General features: G+C 35.7%; 1 long non-coding RNA gene across 1 annotated transcript; it reads right to left on the bottom strand.

Annotated features, from left to right (window-relative positions):
• Window positions 1-15,524: 15,524 nt before the first annotated feature.
• Window positions 15,525-22,220, bottom strand: LOC138159116 (uncharacterized). Its single transcript, XR_011167813.1, has 4 exons — window positions 21,957-22,220; window positions 21,469-21,765; window positions 20,708-20,926; window positions 15,525-16,525 (listed from the first exon to the last, which is right to left on the bottom strand). It is a non-coding gene; the product is annotated as an uncharacterized lncRNA (long non-coding RNA).
• Window positions 22,221-23,930: the final 1,710 nt, after the last annotated feature.

The raw sequence follows: 23,930 nt of genomic DNA, 5'->3' as shown, positions 1-23,930 counted from the left end.
AAAGAGGGCTGGTGGTTTGCAGGTCACTGTTTTTTCTGTGTTCTCAAGCTCTTGAGCATGGGATCTTGAATTGTGATCTATTTGGTATATGCTGTCTCTCATCTCTTACTCAAGGTCCCGTGCTGTTTAAAAAGCTGGCTTGCACACATACACATATATAGCTATAAAATGATAAACATTTCACTTTGCTTATAAATTCTGTTTCCAACAGTAATTAAATGCACACAGCATATGTGTATATATGTATATTTACACACACATATACATATATTCATATAAATTTATTTACATATTTTCATATGCTATATGTATGTTTAATAATTGATGGAAACCAAAGTTATAAACAAATACAAATGGTCACCATTTTATAAATAACCTTTACTTAGAAAATAACAACCATATGAATGAATTGTAAATAGACATAAGGTAGAAAAAAGAATGGTGGTTTCCATCATTCCAAATTTAGGGCATTATTTTTGTATGTAAAATTTTTAAAATCTCATGACTCTGCTTGGTGTTATCGTTCCAGGACAAGTCTGTCAGAACACAATCAACAATTAACAAAATTAATTTAAAGCTCTTAAAATATTTGATACCTAAAAAACTTAACAGAAAATATTTTGGCTGGTCTGCTTCCCAAAGCCCGTGATCAGGAGTGTTTTGAAAATAGACTTGAAAACAAACAAATACAAAACACATACACACATACATAATTAGCTCAACACCTAAACAAGGTATCCTGTATATGTCCAAGAATAGAGTTATATTTAATTGTTTGAAAAAGAAATGAGTAAAAGCAAATAACAGAACTGTTGTTACATCTAAAGATGCCTAACTTTTTTTTCCTGCACTAAGAATTCAAATTGATTGCTACTCTGAACAAAATAGATTATCTCTAAGTGGTATGTTGTATAGCATTGGGTAGGAAGTGGGGGGCAGAATTGTTCTTACTCTTCCTAAGAACATTCCTCCCACAAAATGGGAAAAAACAGTTTAAATTTGTATTATAATATCTTAGAATAAGGAATCGATTTTAAGTTAATGTATTCATATTTTTCTAATTGACCTTTATTTTGTCACAATGTTTTTCTAATTCTAAGTAAAAGGATGATTTTTAGGTAATTTTATTTACAGGAACTACTAAACTTGAATCAGACAATATGCTTTATTTCAGGCAATCTCTAGCCAGATAGAATTGTCTGTTTGGAATAAAATTATATTTCTGACTCTAGATACAAAAGAAAGTGAAGTAAACGACTGCTTTAAAAAAAAGTAAAAAAAAATTACTGTCAGACATTTTGCTACAAATCTCTAGGGTGCAAAATTTAAAGGCAGAAATTTGAATGACAAAGTACATAATTGGCATCATTATGAAAGAGGCTACACATGTAAGACTTTATGTTGGAAAATGACTTGATGTCTTAGAACACCTTTAGATATTTAGCCCAGAAATTCATAGCTGGGATTCATACAAAATTACGGCCAGATGTATTGAATACCATCTCAGTTATTCATGGTAGCAAGAATGTTAGACAACACTGTACTGTCTCTCTCCCCTGCTTTTCATCGATGTTAGATTTCTCTATTTTAGTAATATGTGAAATAAATTGTCTATCTTTGTAATAATTCAAAAGACTTTTTAAGAAAAAATATCAATATGTGAAAGGATCAGGAAAGCAGAAAACTTTCAGTTCTCAAAAATCTGTGAAGATTATAGAAACAATGTGTCTGAAGAACCAGAAACTGATTGTAGTGAAATCTAAATAGTCTAATCTTCTGAGCTAATGTTCCATGGGACAAAAGTTATATTCAACAAGTTTGGAAGCTAGGACCTTTTTTTTTTCTTCAATCCATTTTTAGTGTCTTTATACACTTACACAGGGGTTTGGGGAACACCTAAATATAGAAAACATGATGATTTTTCATGTTCTATTATACTATTGCCAAATTTGTTCATCATTTTTTTTTCAAAATGATAGATGTGGAGAAATGCTGGATTATTTTTTTTTAAAGAACTCAGCATCGGGGCAGTCAGGTGGCTCAGCGAGTAAGAGCACCAGCTCCAGTGTTGAGATGACCTGGAGATCGAATCCCAGGCTCATACACTCAGCACCACACCCAGAAATAACTGGCCGTGTAACCTTGAGCAAGTTACTTAACCCCGATTGATTTAAAAAAAAAAATCAGCATCTTAGAGTCTATTTTGAAACAAAAAATGAAAAAATTTTAAAATTGAATTCATTGTGAAAATTGGTGATTATTTTTTAATACATTGGCACTTAGAAATTTTAATCCCAAGTATTAAAATATTTTGAGCAAACCAAGTTGATTTTTTTTACATTCCTGAGCTAATAAATACAGTATAAGGGAGGCATGGTCAATTAGCAGCATATCTGAAAAAGATCTGGGGGTTTTGGTGTCCTACAAGCTCAAGATGAATCACCAGTACAACAGAGCAGCCAAAAAAGTACAGCTGATGGAATCTTGATGTAGCTAGGTCACCCTGTGGATAGACTACCAGAACTGAAGCCAGGAAGACCCTAGCTCGAATCCTATCTCAAACGCTTACTAGCTATGTGACCCTGGGCTACTCATTTAAGCCTGTTTGCCTCAGTTTTATCATCTGTACAAGGAGTTGGAGAAGGAAATGGCAAATCATTCTAGTGTGTTTGCCAAGAAAACCCCAAATGGGATCACAGAGTCAGATGTAACTGAAACAACTGAATGACAACAAAATTGGACCTTTGGGTACTTGAAAAAAAAGCAGAAGGGATGATAGTTCCAATATATCCTTTTTTCCTCAGATCACATCTGCAATATTGTGGTAGCTCTAGGCACCATTTTATGAAGACTATTGATAAACCAGAGTACATCCAAATAAAAGTAGGTAGTATGGTGAAGGGCTTCAATATCATCCTTTATGAGGATCAGAGGAAAGAAAGAAGGATCTTTATCAAGGAAGAGATAGAACAGAGAAGAAATAGAACTCTCTTCAAGTATCTAAAGGTTTGTCATACTGAAGAGAGATTTGGTTTGTCATACTGAAGAGAGATTTGATCCGTTTTACTTGTTCCATAGGACTAAATTTGGAGCAAAAGATGAAAGTCACAGTCCCAAAGGTTTCGGATTTGTACAAGGAAAAATTTCCTAATGATCAATGCTACCCAGACAATGGAATGGGTTTTCTTCCAAATTAGAGGATTCCCCCACACAAGAATTCTTCAAGGAGATTCAGAGAAATCAAGCTTGTGGTGCTACAAAAGGTCAACAAAATTCCTTAGTGAGCCTAACCCAGATTAAAATGTAACTAAGAGGGGGCAGCTAGGTGACACAGTGAGTAAAGTGCTGGCCCTAGAGTTGAGGGGACCCAAGTTCGGGTCCGGCCTCAGACACTAAACACCCACACAAAAAATACTAACCGTGTAACCTTGGGCAAGTTACTTAACCCCAATTGCCCCCCAAAAGGCAAAAAAAAATGTAACTAGGAAAAACTTAACAAAATGCATAAAAATACAGTGACATATAGATAATGTGAATTTTTTTTAAGTCAATATGAAGCCTGCAGAAATTTGTTTGCATTTGAAGCCACCATTGAGCTAGACCTTTGTTAAGGGTGTCATTAGGTATTATCCATCAATGATGGGTTGATTCTGATGCGGAGACTGTAACAAAGTGCCTACAGATCTCTAAAGAGTACTAAGGAAAATATATTAATATGTAAAATATTTTATTATTGCAATAAAAATTCCATTCTGCTCTTCACAAACCTAGAAAAAGACCTTTATTTCTCTAAGTCTTTGCAATTCCTATAAAGATTATTCAGACTGCTTAAATTTAAGATGACTCTTTTCCATGTTTCTTCAGAAATTCACTGAAAAAAGTCTACACTGAACTAGAAGCCCTCCTTGCTTTTTCCTGAAGTTGAAAAGTTACAAAACTCTAGCTGTCCATCTATCATCTCTTGTCCATATCCCTTGACTTCTTTATCTTCTCTTATTATCTTAGAATTATTTGACAACATATTTTATTCTTCTGATTCTTCAAAGTTCTTTGTTGGCTATAATAAAAAAAAAAGTCCAGGCAAAAAATGTTTATTAAGCATTTACTAGGTGGCAGGCACTGTGCTAAGTTCTCAAGATAGAAATAATAGGGAAAAGAAAGATAGTCTCTGCCTTCAAAGAAATAAATTTTTTAATTTAATTTATTTTTGTTACATTTTAAGCACTAAATTGTCTTCCTCCCTTCTTCCTTATCCAACACTAGAGAAGTTGACATTTGAGATAGATAGATAGATAGATAGATAGATAGATAGATAGATAGACAGACAGACAGATAGACAGATAGATGACATAGATATGTAAAACCATACTATGGCTACTTATATTTATCAGATATTTCTCTGGAGACAGATAGCATCTTTGTAGTTGATTTGAGTATTTATACTACTCAGAATAACTTAGTTGTTCATGGTTGTTCTTTGAACAATATTGCTGTTATTGTATACAGTGTTCTCTTGGTTCTGCTCATTTCATTCATTATTTCATGAAAGGTTTTCCATTTTTTTTCTAAAAATCAACCTTCTCTTAAGTGCTCCATCACAATCATATATGGCAACTTCTTTAGTCATTCTCTAATTGATTGGCATCCCTTTAATTTCCACTATTTTGACACCACAGAGTTGCTATGAACATTTTAGAATATATAGGTTCTTTTCCTTTTTCACTGATAGCCTTTATTTTTTTTTAAATCAATTGGGGTTAAGTAACTTGCTCAAGGTTACGTGGCCAGTTATTTATGGACGTGGTGCTAAGTATCTGAGCTCGGATTCGATCCCCAGGTCATACCGACACTGGGGCCAGTGCTCTTACTCACTGAGCCACCTGGCCACCCCTAAGCAATTGGGGTTAAGTAACTTGCTCAAGGTTACATGGCCAGGTGTTTCTGGGTGGGTGCTAAGTGTCTGAGCCCGGATTCAATCCCCAGGTCATCCCGACACTGGGGCCGGTGCTCTTACTCGCTAGGCTACCTGGCTGCCCCACATTGATAGCCTTTAGAAACAGATTTAATCATGGTATCACTGGGTCAAAGGGTATACACAGTTTAATAATTCTTTGGGCATAATTCCAGATTGCTCTACAAAATTATTGGATCACTTCCAAGTTCTACCAACAGTGTATTACTGTCTCAATTTTTCCACATCCACTCTAACCTTTGTCATTTTCCCCTTTCTATCATTTTAGCCAATCTGATAGGTGTGAGATATCTCAAAATTTTTTAATTTTCATTTCTATAATGAATAATGATTTAGAGCATTTTATTTCATGTAATGATGCATTGCTTTGACATCTTCATGAAAACCTGCCTATTCATATTTTTGACAATTTATCAATAGGAAAATGATATATTCTTATAAATTTGATATGGCTTCTTATATAGAGATTTGAGATCTTTATCCTAGAAATTTTATATAAAAATTTTTTCCAAATGTTCTGCTTTCTTTCTGATTTTAGCTATATTGGTTTTATTTGTAAAAAAAACTTTCCTAATTCAATGCAATCAAAATCATCCATTTTACATCTCAAAATACTCTCTATCTATTGTTTATTCATATATCTGTCTCCTATCTCTAAGTTTGATTGATAATATGTTCCATGTATGCTTCTCATTTTCTTATGAAGTCTTTCTTTATAGCTAGGTCATGTATCCATTTTGACTTTACCAAGAAATTACATTCTAAAAGGAAAGGATAATATATAACAGGAAGTTAAAAGAGGGGGAAGTAACCATGCAGAGGCAGGGTGGAGAAATTAGTGGAGGGAGTCAGGAGGAATGAGAATTTGAGAAGGCCCAGAGAAGAATGAAAGAAGGAGCATAACTGTACTGGGGGTTCTAGCTGGAAATCACCCATCAGAAGAAAGAGACACAGGAAGGTAAGCCTACTAGAAAAAGGTGATAGAGGGAGCTTCCAGAATGAGAAGGCTGTTGGAGCAAAGTGAAAAATGATCATTTTAAGACTGAGAAGGTTTCTTAAGGAGGGTGGAGAAAGAAGTCCAGAGAATCAGAAAGCCAGAGGTGGTTAAAAGTCACAGCCTACTGAACCTTGTAATTCTCCACTGCCTTCTGAGTGATATTCATTTTTAATTCACAGAAGCCCATTTTGTTTCATGTCTCATTGACATGCAGCAACACCGATAGAATATTGGTATTAAAAGAAGGGACTTTGTATTCATGGGAAGCTTGAGGTCATTAAAGGAGCTTTGCTCCTTATTTCCCAAAGGCAATCCAGATCTCCCTTATGTTATGATAAAGAATTATTCATTTCATATTTTTTCATTTTCTTGTGTTTATGTCTTTCTCCTCCAGCTAGACTTCAAGTTTTTTTGATGACAGAGGTTGTGTTTTATTTTTTTTCTCACCCATAGCAGTTACTATCATATCTTACACATAGTAGGCACTCAGTAATGTTTGATTATAAAGTCTAACTATACAACATAGTCATACAACTTTCTGTAATAAATATGACTTTATTTTTTTATTAAAATCAATATCACTCCCTTCAAAGTAGTCACTTGGAGGGGAGAAAAGTTATAAACTTAATTCAATGAGGCTACCATTATAGAAAACATGGAATTGTCTTCAGAGGCAGTTTGAAAAACCACACAAGAAAATCAGGCAGTACTTTAAAGTCATATCTTACACATTAGCATCCTTTCATCTGTACATTGAAGATTTCTGTTGTAAGCAGTTTTCTTGAACTCCTTCCTCTCCTCTGGTTGACATCTTGTTCTTTATGACAATAAGTGGTTTTCTGGAGTGTTCCTCTTATTCTGTGAAATAATGAGAACTAACTTGGGTTGTTTGACAGTGAATAATACTGGCCTATGGTATTTTTTCATTTCCTTTTGATCACCACCTCCCTCAATATTGCCTCCCTACCAGCCCCCCTCCCTTTTCTTACCCTTTCACCTTACTACTTCTTCCCTCCCTTCTAAACCCCACCACCCTTTTCTTTCCCCTTTGCCCTCCTACTGACTATAGGGCACATTAGATTTTTATACTTAACAAAAAGTGTTATTTCCTACTTGAACCAAAACCAATAAGAGTAAAGCTCTTACAATGTTGATCTCCCTCCCTTCTTTCCCTCTATTATGATATGTTTTTTTGCCTCTTCGTGTGGTATAATTTACTCTTTTCTACCTCTTCCTTTCCTCTTCTCCCATTACAATCCTTCTGCACTCCTTAATAAGGTTTTTTTTCTCATCACATTAGTTAATTTATACCCACACACTCTATCTATGTATATCCCTTTTAAATGTCATGATAATTATACAATTCTCAATATTGATAGGTATCATCCTCCCATATAGGGATGTATATGGTTTGATGTTATTGAATAACAAGCTCTGTGTGTGTGTGCATGTTTTCCCTACTTACCTTTTGATGTCTCTCTTCAGTCTTGCATTTGGAGATTAAATTTTTCATTGAGTTCTGGCCTTTTCATCATAAAGGTCTGGAAGTCCCGTATTTCATTGTATGACCATATCCTTGTCTGGAAGATTATGTTCAGTTTAGCTGGGTAGTTGATCTTTGGTTGCAGTCCAAGTTCCTTTGCCTTAAAATATATCATATTCCAATCCCTCTGATCTTTTAATATAGAAGCTGTTAGGTTCTGTGTGATCCTAAGTGTAGTTCCATAATATTTGAATTGTTTCTTTCTGACTGCTTACAGTATTTTTTCTCCTTGATCTGATAATTCTGGAACTGAGTTACAATATTCCTTAGAGTTTTCAATTTGGGATCTCCTTCAGGAGGTATTTGGTGGATTATTTCCATAATTATTTTATCCTCTGGTTCTAGGACCTCAGGGAAGTTTTCCTTGATGATTTCTTGGAAGATGTTTTCCACGCTGTCTTTTTCATCATGATTTTCTGGCAGGCCAATAATTCTTAGATTATTCCTCTTGGATCTGTTTTCCAGTCAGTTGTTTATTCCACTGATGTATCTTACATTTTCTTCTGCTTTATTAATTCTTTAGATTTGTTTGACTGATTCTTGATTCCTCACAAAGTCATTAGCTTCAATTTGTCTTATCCTAATTTTTAGCAAATTGTTTTCCTCAGTTTTTAAATCTCCTTTTCCATTTGTTCACTTTTTACTTTTAAGGAGTCATTTTCTCCAGTTAGATTTTGAACCTCCTTTCCCATTTGACAAATTTTAGTTTTTAAGGGGTTGTTTTCTTTGGTGAATTTTTTTCATTTTGCTAATTATATTTTTTAAATAGTTGGTCAATTTATCTTCTACCTCTCTAATTTGGCTTTTAAAAGCCTTATGAATTCTTCCAAGAATGTTTTTTGGGCTCGAGACCAATTTCATTTTGAGGTTTCAGATGTGGCTATAGGGTCAATGCTGTCCTCTTGTGATTTTGGTTCTTCTTGCTCAACATCATGGGATTCTAAAGTCTTTGTTTTTCCAATTTGCTTTCTACCCATTGTGACCACCTATTTCTTGGATTTTAAAGTGGGCCTCTGCTTCTGGGGTACAAAGGGCTCTCACCCATATTTCTTATGCTGGAAGCTAGGGGCCTGGCTTTTGATTTTGTGTGCTGTGGTCTCCAAGTTCCTAGACCGAGGCCAAAGCCAGCATTTTCGGTGTTTCCCTGGGGTTACACTAAAACTCAAAGTGTGAGGTGTGGGGGAGGAGTAGTCTGGCCACTTCAGGTTTTCACCTCTGTGCCACTGGGCTAGAGCTCAGGCAGACTCAGCTGCTGATAGCAGGGGCTACGCTGGTATCTGCCGATTCCCCTGGTGTTAGTGTTTGCTAGCTCCACCCCCCTGGGGTTCAGGATGTCCTGCTAGTTGACCAAGATGGGGTTTGTTGGGATGCCTCCCATTCTGCACTTTAACCTAAGCACAGCCACAGTCACACCCTTCCTCTAGGACTCCCAAGTCTGCCACTGGCTCTGCTATTTCAGGATTTTATACTGGGGCAATCAATATTCTCTGGGTTTTTCAGGGTCAGAGAGGGAGATCAGGGCAACTATGGTTTACTCTGCCATCTTGGCTCCCAGAAGTTCAGGTAGGTGATTTTTAAAATTCCAGGCTTTGGGTTCATAACCCCAGGAGTGGTACTCCCACAAGTCCTACACTTGTGTCTTATCCAGCTCCCATGGACCCTCATCCTGAGGTGAGAAGTTTGGAAATTGCCTCTGAGGCGGGTGTCAGTGTGCTGGGTTTGTTCCAGCTCTGCTATGGTTGGGTCTGTGCTGGTGCAGCCCACATGCTCCATGTTCCCCCTACCCAGAGCAACATATCCTAACCTTCCACAATTTCTTGAGCTGGAAATATGCCACGGTCGATCTCCCAATGGATTCTGCCACTCTAAAAACCATTCAGATTCACTTTTGAGGACTAACTGAAGGAGTTCATAGGTGAGTTCAAGTGAATTCCTGCTTTCACTCTACCATCTTGGCTCTGCCCCCTAGGGCTCTGTTTCTATGGTATTTTTTCCAAAAGGCAACAAGAGGAACCTTCAGGAATTCTTACTTGACTCTCACGTATAGTTACAATCTTTTCAAAAATTGTAAGTACTGGGAAAGGATATGGAGATGGACTGTTTGCCTGTTTTCTTAGGTCAGTTTGCTTAGGTAGGTTTGGAGAGGCTCATCACCTAGTTAACCACAAGGTCATGAATTGTTCATATATACATAACTCTCAAAAACTATCTAAAAACTTTATATTTTAATGTAATCAAAATTATCCATTTTATACCTGCTAGGCTATCTCTTATTTGTTCATAAATTGTTTAACTATCCCTAAGTTTAATAGATTCTATATTCTAATTTTATTGCAAAAATCTCATTTTTATATTTCGGTCATGTATCCATTTTGACCTTATCTTGGCAAAGGGTATGAAATTTATAAAAAAAATATGCCCAGTTTCTGCCAAACTGCTTTCCAGTTTTCCCAACAATTTTTTACCAAAAATACATTCTTATTCCAAAATTTTAAGTCTTTATATTCATCAAACACAAGATTATTATGTTTATTTGCCACTGTAAATTGTAGGTCTACTCTATTCCATTCATCTATCTTCCTATTTTTAGCCAGTACCAGATAGTTTTGCAGTTTGGAGGCACCATAACATACATTTGCAGGAATCTCCACACAGACAAAATTGAAGATCTTTGAAATACCAAAAATAGTAAATATTCTTTTTTAAACAAATTACTTCATTTACAAAGGCCATATGGTCTGTTGATGCTATGTCTGTTGATGCTAAGGGCACAAAAACAACATGAAACTGAATGCAGCATAGTTATAATGACCATGTTTTTCCCTGAAAAAGAGAAAATAAAATTAACTCCCCTCCTTTCTTTTGGTGGTGGACTATGGATATGGAATGCTGAATGTACTGTGAGACTCATTTACTATGTTGGTTAGTTTTACTGAATTTCTTTCCTCCCCCTTTTTTTTTCCATTCTTTATTTACATGAGAAAGCTTTCCAGGTAGAAAAGATATAAAAGCAAAAGATTTAAATGAAAATGTTTTAAATTATTTTTTTAAAAGAATGCTGGTACATTTTAATAGCCTTATTTTTCTCTTAATATATTTTAGTCTGATCAAAAAATATACTCCTGGAGCTGCCAGGTAGCACAGCGAGTAAGAGCACTGGCCCCAGTGTCAGGATGACCTCAGGATCGAATCTGGGCTCAGATACTTAGCACCACACCCAGAAATAACTGGTTATGTAACCTTGAGCAAGTTACTTAACCCCAATTAAAATATATATATACTCCAAAAAACACTCAAACAGAACCCCCTCCTAATAAAATCTGTCCCCTGAAGACAGTTAAGCAAAACTTCCCTGTAGTAAGATTGATGTTCATAGTACATATTGCTTTCCATTTTTGTGGTATGCTAAACATTAACAGAAAGAGAAAATATGGGTTGTAGATTTGAAAATATAGCACCAACCTTTCCTGTTGTTTTTGGTCTTAATTTTGTTACCTCAATGTTAAATTTATTTACATTGATGTAGCTAATAATAAAAATATTAGCTAACATTTATATGATATTTACTATGTACCAGGCACTGTGCAAAGTGCTTTACAATTATCTCATTTGATTCTCAAAACAAACCTGAAGGGTTGTGATTTTTGTTCAGTCATTCAGTTGTGTCCATCTCTCCATGACCTTATTTGAAGTTTTCTTGGCAAAGATATTAGAGTGGTTTGTCATTTCCTTCTGGAGTGGATTAAGGCAAATGGAGATGAAGTGACTTGCCCAGGATCACACAGCTAATGAGTATCCGAGGTCAGTAGGTGCTATTATTATCTTCATTTTACAGTTGAGGAAACTGAGGCAAACAGAGGTGAAGTGATTTGGCCAGGGTCACACAACTAGTAAATCTCTGAGTCCACATTTGGACTCAGGTCTTCCTGATCTCCTCACCCAATGCTCTATCTATGGTGCCACATAGTTATACTCTTTTTTTTTTACTCTTCTTTCTTCAATTTATACCACTTGGTATCAGTCTTCAGTGTTTTTCTGAACTCTTCTTACCTAGATGGTAATTCTTTACCTAGAAAGATTTTATGTTGCAAATTAACTATAAATGGATCTTTGGTCTCAGTAATTTATTCATTTCCATAAGAAAGTGCTGTTATTGTAACCAGGGGTGGGTAACCTGTGGCCTTGAGGCCATATGTGGCCTTCTAGATGCTTACGTGTGGCCTTTTGACTGAATCCAAATCAAAAGACCACACTTAAAGATCTAGAAGGCCACATGTGGCCTCAAGGCCTCAGGTTCCCCACTCCTGATTGAGACTATTGCTTATGGAATTCTTGAATTAATAAAAACCAAAGATCCAATTCCAGCTTACATACCCATCCATAGTCTTGAAATCTCATTTCTTTGGGAAACAAGTGTTTTAATATGCAATGTCCTCAGGAATAATAGAGGTTAACTTTGAGTGGGCCTGCTCAATTCACAAAGCACTTAGTATAGAACACTCCTATCAGGTAAATGGTACAAAGGATACTTTTATTGCACTAAGTATTTTAAAACCTGAGTAGCAATGAGGTTATATAGAGCTAAGGGCTAGATCTGGGACTCCAATCCTGGAATCTTCTGACTCTAGACGACTGCTTGTGGGAATCTTCTGTGTTCCACATCAGATCTAATATATGAAGCCTTCCTTCCTTCCTTCCTTCCTTCCTTCCTTCCTTCCTTCCTCCTTCCTTCCTTCCTTCCTTCCTTCCTTCCTTCCTTCTTTCCTTTCTGTCTTTCCTTTCTGTCTTTCTTTCTTTCTTCCTTTTCTTTTTTTCTCATCCCCAGAACATAATACAATGCCTGACACATCTAGAACATAGTGGGAGCTTAATAAATATATGTTTAATGGAATTCAATTCAATGCAACTCTATTAATTTTTACTTTTTAGAAAAGTAAATTTCTTTGCCAAGCTTAGTTTATGGGTCTCAGTTCTTCCACCCCCTTTCTTCCTTCCCCACTCCCTATCATCAGTGTGTTCTCTTCTTCTCCATTTCTTTCTCCATTTCATTCTCTATTCATTTATTTCTTTCTCTCCAGGCATTCTTTTATGTAGAAGATTCATGGTAAAAAAAAAAATCATCCCTTTTTGGTTCATTTTGATAGGTGTAAATTTGAATAGTTCTTTTGTCATCTCTCACATGAGTCCTTTTTTCCATTTCTACCACCTCCCAAACCACCTTAGTTCAGACTATTATCACACATCTGAATTACTATAATAGTACTTTACCTAGTTTTCCTGGCTTTCAATTTTTTCCCTGTTAATACAACCTGTACTATAGATAGATAGATAGATAGATAGATAGATAGATAGATAGATAGATAGATAGATAGATAGATAGATAGATAGATAGATAGATAGATAGACAGACAGACAGACAGACAGACAGATAGGTGACTTCAATACTTCAAGGATCTGGAATATCATTTTTGTAGGGCCTTCATTAATGTAGACTACAGCTCTCTCAATGCCCTAAGAGACATTCTTCATGAGTTGCTGTAGTTGAAAAAAAACCCATCATATGTTGATTAAAAGAAAAAAAACAACCCTCTGATGCTAAGCCTCTGCACATTTAGTGAAGATACACAATCTGCTGCTAGAAGCACATTCAAAACCTTTCCAATTTGGTAGTACTTAGCAGAACTTTTATTCTCTGACTATATGAGAACCCAAAGTCACCTCTAAACCATAATGCCCATGATGCTCCAGTAAGGCTTTGGTGATTATAGTTGATCACAATGGTGAAAATCAGCACCACTTTGCTCAGGATACTTCCCTAATTTATATGGTAGACAAAGTCTAAACTCCCTAATCTGACTTAAAGCTTTCTAAAATCTAGCATCTATTTCTTTACCAACCTTATCTGACCCTGCTCTTTCATCTACATAAACCTTCTTCCTCTAGTGAAATTGATGTATTTACTGTCCCCTGAACTCACCATACTGTGATATTCTCAATCCTTCAAAATAATTTTAAGATTTTATTTTCCAAAAAGAATATACATCATTAACTTGGTCACATCTTCCTCAAATTCTAAAAAACTTGTGTCCTCATAATTTCTCCTACTAGAACTTAACATATTTGACTCTCAACATAAAAGTAATAATATTACTGCAACTGTTTTCTTTTATTGATGGGGAAATTCACTGACCCAGAAAAAATGAAAATAATTCAAATATTCAAGGAGTACTCAAATTTTTCTCCCTTTGAAAAATGTCTGAATGCCTCTCCACTCAGTGGTTACAGCAAAAGCCACAAGAAAGCTATTCGTGCAGTCATTTTTCCACTCAGATGGAAAGAAGAGATATATTTTTAACATCTCACAAGAAGCTCAGTTCTCATGAGAGTTTCAATCTTATTTTTATACTGAAGAGGCCCAGAAAAGGAAAAGCCATTGCCAAACAAAAACTTTGCGACTTCAAAAACCTCAGATTATTTTTCAGTTTCTCTCTTGGGTGAAGGTCAACAGAATGTACAAAGTCTTCCCTTTAGCAAAGCATAGTAGTATATTACAAATATTACTGCTTCGTTATATCTCCTAAAGGATTCTAGACCCATGCCTTTTATAAGACCATTTTAGGGACACAGACAGGCCTAGGGAAACATGCAGAAGGTGTCAAAGGTCAAGGAAATCTGTTTTATGTACATATCCTAAAAATATTCTCAAAAATCAAATTCTACATGACATATGTATTCCTATAACAATCTTTTTGCTTTTTTTTTTGGAAGGGAGAAGGAAGGGCAATTGGGATTAAGTGACTTGCCCAAGGTAACATGGCTAGTAAGTGTTATGTGTCTGAGGCCAGATTTGAACTCAGGCCCTCCTGACTCCAGGGCTGGTGCTCTATTCACTGTACCACGTAGCTGCCCCCCATAACAATCTTTTTAAAAAGAAAACAAATACACTTCATCACATGCCAAAGCATTCATTAGGAGTATCTGTACTTGATACATTGCTAGCTTTTCAAATAAATTTCTTAGAAAAGAAAGAGTTGAACTAAAAAGTCGAGAACATTTTTCTAATTCTAAATATTAGGATCATAAGTACATCTTGTGGGTCTCTATCCATTGAAGACCTATTGAAAACAGTAGAGAAGTCTTCCTTAAGAAATAGTATTTTGAACTTTAAAATTTTTTCTAACGTGTTTGATTAATGCTTTTTTTCTTTAATTCATATAACAGTCATTTCTGCTCTACCTACTCCACTTCTGATTGAATCTCCCTATAACAAAGAAAAAAATTAAGTAATGAAGCAGTGGTGGTGGAGTGCCAGACCTGGAGTCAGGAAACCTCATCTTCCTGAGTTCAAATCTGACCTTAGACACTTCCTAACTATGAGACCCTGGACAAGTCAATCAATCCTATTTGTCTCAGTTTCTTCATCTGTAAAAATGATCTAGAGAAGGAAATGGAAAACCACTCCAATATCTTTTCCCAGAAAATCAGCAATGTTGTTTTAAGAACATTTTTGATGGGTGGCTAGGTGATGCAGTGAATAGAGCACCAGCCCTAGAGTCAGGAGGACCTGAGTTCAAATCCAGCCTCAGACACATAACACTTACTAGCCATGTGACCTTGGGCAAGTCACTTAACCCCAATTGCTCTCCAAAAGGCAGAGAGAGAGAGAGAGAGAGAGAGAGAGAGAGAGAGAGAGAACAACTTTGTGTGATTAAGTCATTTTTACAATTATAAATACCCAAATTAACTACAAAAGACCTATAAAAGAAGATGATATCTGTATACAAAGAAGTGGTTCATAGAAGTATGTATAGAATTTGGAAGGTATGTGAATGTGTCTGTGGGTGTGTACATACATACATATTTGTGTCTGATGATAGCCCTTTGGGGGGTGCGGAGGGAAGAAAAAGGGGGGCAAAAGTGACATGATAACTTTAATATATGTTTAAAAGGAATAGCAAGTTGTACATAACAGATGTGCAGTTTCATGTGCAATCATCTTTCTTTCTATTCTACTATGTTGTGGAAATGTTTGTTTTATTTCTAAAGTTCAGACTAAAGAGAGGAAGGAAGGGAAAGAAAGAAAGAAAAAGAAAAGAAAGAGAGGAGAGAATGAAAAGGAGAAAGAAAGGAAGAAAAATCCTAAATAGGGTAATGAAGAGTTAGATATGACTTGAAAAAACCACTAAACAACAAAAGTTTACTTTTGATAGTGCAAATTAGTATACACACATATATTTACATATACATATATATGCATGAATTTCGCATGTGTATTATGTTTGTATGTATGAATATATAATTTTAATGTTTATAGTATATTTATAATACATAGAGGAATATCTAGAAGGGTAAAGAATTCATGTGTGTGTATGCATATGTACATATATATATACATATGTCTTATACATATATATACATATATGTCTTAAAAGTTCTATTGACCCTTTTCGTTTTCCTCAGACTAAGGATGCACTTGCAAACACATGCACAACTCTCTAAGGAGGAGTGTGAAGGCTGTCAGTCAATCAATCAGCCAACAAGCATTGAATAAGTGCCCACTATTTGCCAGGAATTGTTCTAGGCACTGGAGGCAATGTGCCACCGTCAAGACAGCCTTCGAGATGTTGCCTCGTCTTCCTCTTATGACGAGGACATAAGAAGGAAGGGAGCAAGAGTTTGGATTCTGATTCTGGCTTCAGTTTGCATTTGCTTTGGACAATCTGATGATGGGACTTGGTCTTCACAGTTCTCACCTTCATTCACATCAGCACATTCCCAGGTCTTTCTTGCAAAAGAGCATCCATTGAAAAAATACAGAAATGCTTTTTGTTAGTTCCCTTTTCAGTGCCCAATTGCATCTACATCTGTCTCAAAGCTCCCTCCTCCAGCTGACATGCTTCGCACATGCCTGAAGCAGCTGCTTTTCATGCTTGCATAAGGAAGGCATGCACTAGGCATGAATCTCTCACAGATGGTTACAGCAGCAATCACTAACAGTATCAGCTGTCAGGTCCTGGGATGGAACAAAAGGAAAATGGCTGTCATTAGGTCCTGTAAGGTACATAAAATAGGACAGGGGAGAATTTGTGCCTAAAGGAAAATCCTTAACAAGTACTTACATTGAGAGTAAATGGGGGAGATTAATGCACAGTTCTGTGTCTGAGTAGTTAACTCACTCTCATGTACCTTCTCAGTCTTAAGATTCACATATTCTCACTGAAATTTTGCAAAGATTAAATTCATGCCAAATATTGATAGTCTCAGCAAACAAAAGATAAATTTCTCTATGGTCATGGGATGAGCACTTTGTGCTGTAATGTGCCTTCATCCCTTCTAATCCAGCCCCTCCATTTTAAAGAGGAGAGTGATTCACATAGAAGCCAAGTGACATGGCCAAGGGCACACTGTCCTCACATGAAGCAATAGAGGTAGCTGGAGAGTGCCCAGAGATGCCCCTGCACATATTAACATGTGGATATGACTAAAAAAAAAGTTTTTTAGCTTGCATAAGCCAGCATCCCCACTACCCTCCCAACCACCAAATTCTGCTGCTTCTGTTTTGGATTATTAAACAAGTTTTATTGATGTGCTTAGCTTTTGCTTTACATTTACATATAACTCTCACTTTGTGAGAAGTCTCTTCTTTGGCACTCAAAATCCTTCATAACCTGCCCCTACCTTCCACTTTCTGGTCCTCTTAGACCTTCAGCCTCATTAAGCATGCTGCATCCAATGATGCTGGATTCCCTTCTTTTCCTTGAATGAGACACTTCATTCTTGCTCCAAGAAAAAGACATCTCCCAACTCTGGGCATTTCTACTAGCTGTCCCAGTCACTCCCTTCTCATCTCTGCTTCTTGGCTAGTGCAGCTTCACTAGTCTTCACTAAGATCCTATCTTCTACAGGGGGGACCCTTCTTAATGCTAGCTAGTGCCTCCCCTCTCCATTGATTATTTCTAAATTATATTATGCATAGTTTATTTTGGACAGGTTTTTATTTTGTTTCATTTTGTTTTTCTGTTTGTATGTTCTCTCTCCCAGTATAAGAGTGTGGGTATATGAGTATAAGCTTCTTACAGATCAGGGGCTGTCTTTACTTTTTGTCTCCCTAGCACTTAGCACAGTTCCTAGCAAGTGATAAGCATGTTTATCAACTGACTGATTTTAATAAAGTAAAACAATTAATTAAATTAAGAATATGGCAACCTCATCTGAAAGTGCATGTAACATTCTATATCTGCAGTGCCTACCATCTCCAATTTTTTAATTAAAAGAAATCTATTTCTTCTCCTTCCCCTTTCCCTTTTTCAACTATATATCTATGTGAGACCGGATTTTCATTATACACTTCAACCCAAATAACCTATCACAACAGATTAAATGCAGAAACATACATGAGAATCCAACTCTCCTCTTTTAAACCAAAATTTAAAGAGATTTGCCATTTTTCTTTATTTTTTGTCTTGGTTATTTTGGAAAATACCTGTCCTGTATGTGGGAATTCCTTTCATTTGTGGATTATACTACATTGCTGATAAGATCTCTTTTTACTTTTAAAAACTTTGATTCTGTGATTTATCCCTACTAAATTTCTTTCATTCAGTTAAATTCAGCCCAATATTCTAGAATGTAATGGTCTTTTTTGGATCCCAACTCTGTCATCATGTATTAGCTAATCCTTCAAGATTTGTGTCTGGCTAATTTCATATGCATGTCCTCTATGATTTTATCCAAGTCATTGTTTAAATATATTGAATAGCACAAGGCCAAGTACAGATCTCTTTAGTAATTCACTAAACACTTCCCTCCAAAATGACTGAATTCTTAAAGATTAACTATTTTTAAAATCCAGTCTTGGTGTTTTAAGGGATCACTTCCATCATCCATAGAAATAATTTCTGTGGTAGCATGATGTCAGAAAAATGAGGTAGTACTATATATTTTGCATTAAGCACTGTACCTTGACCCCAACATAGTGATGTCATTTTATTCCTCTTGAAACACTAATGATAACCACCACCAACAATTTCCCCCTCCTTTCTTCCATTTTATTTTATGGAACTCTAACATTTTGGTCAATGGTAGAATCATAGTTTAATCTAATAACATTTCTATTCTCTCATAATTTATATTCTAAGATATAAAGGATAGATAAAGAAGATAGATTCTAAACCTTGGTTTTGATCAGGAATGCTCCAATTACCACAAATAGTATGTCTAACTCCTATAACTACATGAATTTAAATTCTCCTTAAAGAGTAAATATGTACCACAAATATTTTAGAAAGAGGAGGAGGTAGAAAAGTGATGTGATGGTAGCCTAATAACCAAAAATTTGGAGAATTGCTATTCTAAGATATTGTTTTTACCTTTCCAAGTATTTTATTCCAAAATTGGATTGGTATTTAGGTAAGGAAATTAGAAGAAAGGAACTATCATATCCTATTTGGATTCTGGTAGGATTGTGCCAGCTCAGACCAACTTGTGAAATAGATTGTTAAAAGTTCAGTATGCACATTTATACCTTGAAAATTGTCAAACATTACATATCAGTACTTGATTTTTTATTTTGTCAATTTCCAAACTTAAGAAAGTGATACTGTTAATAATTCAAATGAAACTTAAAAGTATGCCATGCATTTTTTTTCTGATGAGTCTATAGTTAAATATTTACCAGCACAACTCTGGCTCTGTTTCTGCATCCTTTACTAATTAACTGTGTGACCTCAGATAAGTCACGGCTCATTTGGAGATCGTCTCCAGACTTAAAATGGTAATAGTAGGAACTATAGCTTACAGGATTGATAAGAAGATAAATTAATATACTATATGTGGGAATGTTTTAAAATGAAAATCTTTCATAAATGTGGGGTATTGTATATGTTTCCACAGACCTAAGAAAAATCTTAACAAATTCAAAAGGCAAACTAATTAAGTCCAATCTTGTGTTGTTAAATAATAGAGTAAATTCACAGAGTTAAAATAATCCTAAATAGTTTAAAAGGGAAGTATTTTTTCCTGAAGTTCAATTTTAAAAGAAGCATCTTAAAATAGGTTTCTTGCATCTTACATACTATAGAAAGATACGATAGCTCACAAGCATAAGGTGTTAGAAAACTGCCAGGTTCACTTTCTTTTATTTTTCTTGCTGTTTACAAAAGAAGCAATAGACCACATAGCTTCAAGTCAGGGAAAACAGGATTCAAACTCTGCCTGTTTTTCAGCTCAGTAAATGCAGACAGGTCTTTTAAGGTCTAGTCATAGGCTGCATTATTGGGGTTCTCTGTGCTGACAAAAGGACAGCTATGTGGTGCAGTAGATAGAGGACCAGGACAGGAATCAGGAAGACCTGAGTTTAATTCCTGTCTCAGAAATTTACTAGTTGTATGACCCTGGATGAGTCATTTAATCTTTTGATGCTTGGGTTTCCTCATCTGTAAAATGTGGATAATAATAGCACATACCATCCTGGGTCACTATAAGGATAAAATAAGATAATACTTTTAAAGCACTTTGGAAATCTTAGAGTGAAATAAGTTATACATACAGTCACACACATATACATATGTACATACATATACATACATAGATATACAAACATGCATGTGTATGTATGTGTGTGTACACACATGATTTTCAGTAGTTTTTCAGTCATGTCCCCATGTCCTTCATGACCCCATTTGAGGTTTTCTTAGCAAAGACACTGGAATGGTTTACCATTTCCTTCTCCAGTTCATTTTATGGATAAGGAAATTGATGTGAACAGAGTTAAATGCCTTGCTCAGGGTCACACAGATAGTAAGAGTCTGAAGCCAGATTTGAACTCAGGAAAATGAGTCTTACTGACCCCAAGAGGCACTCTATCTACTGTACTGCCTAACTGTCCTAGGATATAAACAGGCATGCATATAGACATAGATGTAGATATAGATATTGCTTCATTGTGGTGGTCACATATGGATGAATGTATATGTATATATACATATACATAAACATATACATATTTTAAATGTTTCTGTGTGTGCGTGTGTGTGTGTATCACATACAGGTTCCAGATCACCACAATCTAATAAAGTAAATATCACAATAAAACAAGTAACCCATTTTTTTTGTTTCCTAGTGCATGCAAAAATTTATGTTTATACTACACTCTAAGTATGCAATAGTATTATGTCCAGAAGAACCATATACATACCTTAATTAAAACTACTTTACTGATAAAAATACTGTCATCTGAGCCTCCAGTGAGTTGTGATCTTTTAAATGCTAGAGTCTTGCCTTGATGTTGATGGTTGCTGAGTGATCAGGATGGTGGTTGCCAAACACTCATTGACTCTTCCTTTAACTTAAACACTTTGAGGACACTGTAGATTGGTCTAATTTCAATATTGTTGTATCTCTGAAATAGAGAGGCCTGAGGAGAGGGAGAAAAAGACAGGAATGGCCCAGCTGGTATAGCAGTTAGAACACACACACAACATTTATCAATTACATTCAATATCTTCTATGGGCACAGTTTATGGATTCCCAAAACCATTACAGTAATAACACCAAAAATCACCAATTACAATCATAATAGATATAAATAATAATAATTTAAAAGTTTTAAATCTTGTGAGGATGACCAAAATGTGACACAGAAATATGATGAAAGTAGATGCTGTTGGAAAAATGGCACAGATAGATTTGCTTGATGCAAGATTGCCAAAAAACTTTAATTTGTAAAAAATAAATAACAATAATAATAATATCTGTGAAGTGCAATAAAGCAAAGCTCAATAAAATGAGGTATATATGTGTGTATGCATATGTGTATACATATTGTATAATAAATTACAAATAAATACAAATTGCAAATAAATATAAAAATACAGAAATGCCAGACACATCCTTTAAAAACTATAATGCAATGCAAATAATCGGTACAAGGAACACAGGCAAACAGGATATACATACCTAAGTGAAAGCAAATAATGAAATCCTTCTCAAATGCCATCAGGGAATGATGACATGACTTGCAGTTGACTTTGAATTGATTGAGGAAGGGCTGTGCGAGGTCACCAGCCCCACTTTCTCCTACAGAGTCATCTGGGTCCAGTGGCCTGATATTCATCAGGATGTCTAGAGATGTCCCAGGATGTAGTGGGGGACACCAGACCTTTTAGGCTAAGGCCTTTTCAGATTCTCGCTTTGAGTTAGGTAAAGCCCATTCAATGAATAGGCCTCTTTAAGAAGTGAGTCAAGGGATGGTTCCTGTAATTAAAAAAAAAATCAGACTGGAAGGGGAAGACCCTCAGAGTTGCTGGTCAAAAGAGAAATAGTTACTATTTACATTCACTCTGAGCCAAGAGGGCCCCCCAAATAAGAAAAACCTAAACAATGGTCAAAGAACAAATCATAGAAACAATAAGCATGTGAAAGATAATAATGGAGGGACAACTTACCAAAACTGCTGAGATTCATCTGAAGTAATCCTCAGAGGAAAAATTCTATCTCTCAAAAGAAAAATAAAAAGATATATTTAAATATTCAAAGAGAAAAGGATCCGAGTAACTTAAAATGCTCACTTTGAACAAGCATTTCTTCCAATTGTGTTTCTTGGTTGTTTTGTAGTTTCTTAGGCGATAAAGAATAACGGAAACTATGTCATATGAAATTGGTTAAAGGATGTTGGAATCCTTAGCCCAGAGAAAAGAAGGCAGAGAGGACTCTTGTTAGCTGTCTTCATGCGTTAGAATGGCTTCTGCATGGAAAAGAGATTAGGTTTATTTTCCTTGGCTCCAGGTGGCAAAGCTACTAAGGAGTGAAAGTTCCAGAGGGATTTGGGTTCCTATTAATTAGAGAATTTCCTAACGGTGGTTTTGGCTCCTTTAAGAAGGAAAGGATTTTTCTCTATACTAGAAATCTTCAAGTGAAGATTAGGTGACCTCTAGTCAGAAATGTTTCATATAACATTCTTGTCTAAGTATGGGTTGGACTAGATACTATCTGAAATGTCTTCCACGATTCTGGGACTCCGTATTTTCACTTATGTAGACTGAGGGTCTAAACAAACATAGGCAATAGTCATTATCACAACTAGACTAGTGCTTTAAATTGGGAGATCTTCGGAAGTCAATCACCACATAGTCAACATGACATTCTTGTGTTTGTTTTTCATGTTGCATTTTTCTCAACATGCACATTCCAACTGAGTTTGATTTTGTTTGAACTGTGGAATTAAATCCATGCGAATCAAAATAAAGCTTAATTTCAGTTACATTAAAGACTTTCGTGGATAAGGCTTAAACTTTATATGAAAAATTAATGTGTATTAGCAAAAATAAATAATAAAGAAATGCTGTTGGATCCTTCTTCATGGAAAAAATATTCCTTTAGTTTTTTTTAATCAAACCATTAGCTTGTGTGATTTTCCTTTTGTAACAATTTATAAAACTGTCTTTTACTCCAATTTCTTTAATAAATATTTACCGAGTGTCCACAATGTATAGACTTAGGTACTGTAGTTACAAAACTCAAACAAAAAATTCCTGACCTAAAGGAACTTGTGTTCTACTAAATACAAAAAAAAGCAAATAGCACACTTATCAGCATAGGGATAGATAGCACTAACAACTGGGTGGGGGGAGGGGCAAGGGGCTTCTTGTGGGAGGTGGTATTTGAGCTTAACCTAATAGGTGCTCAGAGTCTCAAGAACAGTACTGGCATGTTCTTGCCTCAGGAACCAATTTTAGTGCTCAGAGAAGTCTGGACCACAACAGGAATCTTGCCACCCTCCCTGCCCTCTTGCTTCCCCCATGATATCTTCTTTTAGCTTTTTGAATGTTAAACAAAGATATCCAGAACACTGAAGCCACCAAGTCAGCATTCTAAAGGGATTGCTCCCTACTTCCAGGCCCTCCACAATATGATCGTACCCTAGCCTAGAAACAACCTCTTCTCCTTCATTTCCACCTGAATAGTATATTTTCTTAGTCTTCATTCAAGAAAGGCTCTGGATATAGAAGAGGAATTCTTGGCTTGGTTTCAAAAGGAAAAATTAGAAGTGGATAGGTCGAGAGGGGGATATTTCATGTTAAAGTAAGAAAAAACTTTCTGATTGTCAGTCCAAATAAAAGTAAAAAAAAAAAAAAAAAAAAAAAAAAGTAAAATTCTTCCGCTTTGGAGGAAGTGGATTTTCCTTACTAGGGATTTCAAGCAAAAGATAGATGTTCACGATGGGGAAGTTTGTGGAATAGATTCCTAAAGAGAAATAATTTGTGCTAGATCAGTTCTGATTCTGAGATTCTGTGATTTTTCCCCCTATACATACACAAAGTGCCCAGGATAGTACCCTGAAATATTTTTGTTAGTTAAATGATTCAGTAAAGTTAAGGTATTCAGTTGAGAAGTCATGTGCCTTGATGGACAAAAGACCC

Source organism: Petaurus breviceps, unplaced genomic scaffold (assembly GCF_028583685.1).
Source record: "Petaurus breviceps papuanus isolate PSGF00001 unplaced genomic scaffold, PetGlider_PUasm1.0 175, whole genome shotgun sequence".
Taxonomy (NCBI): domain Eukaryota; kingdom Metazoa; phylum Chordata; class Mammalia; order Diprotodontia; family Petauridae; genus Petaurus; species Petaurus breviceps.
This window is presented reverse-complemented; position numbering and strand designations above follow the sequence as displayed.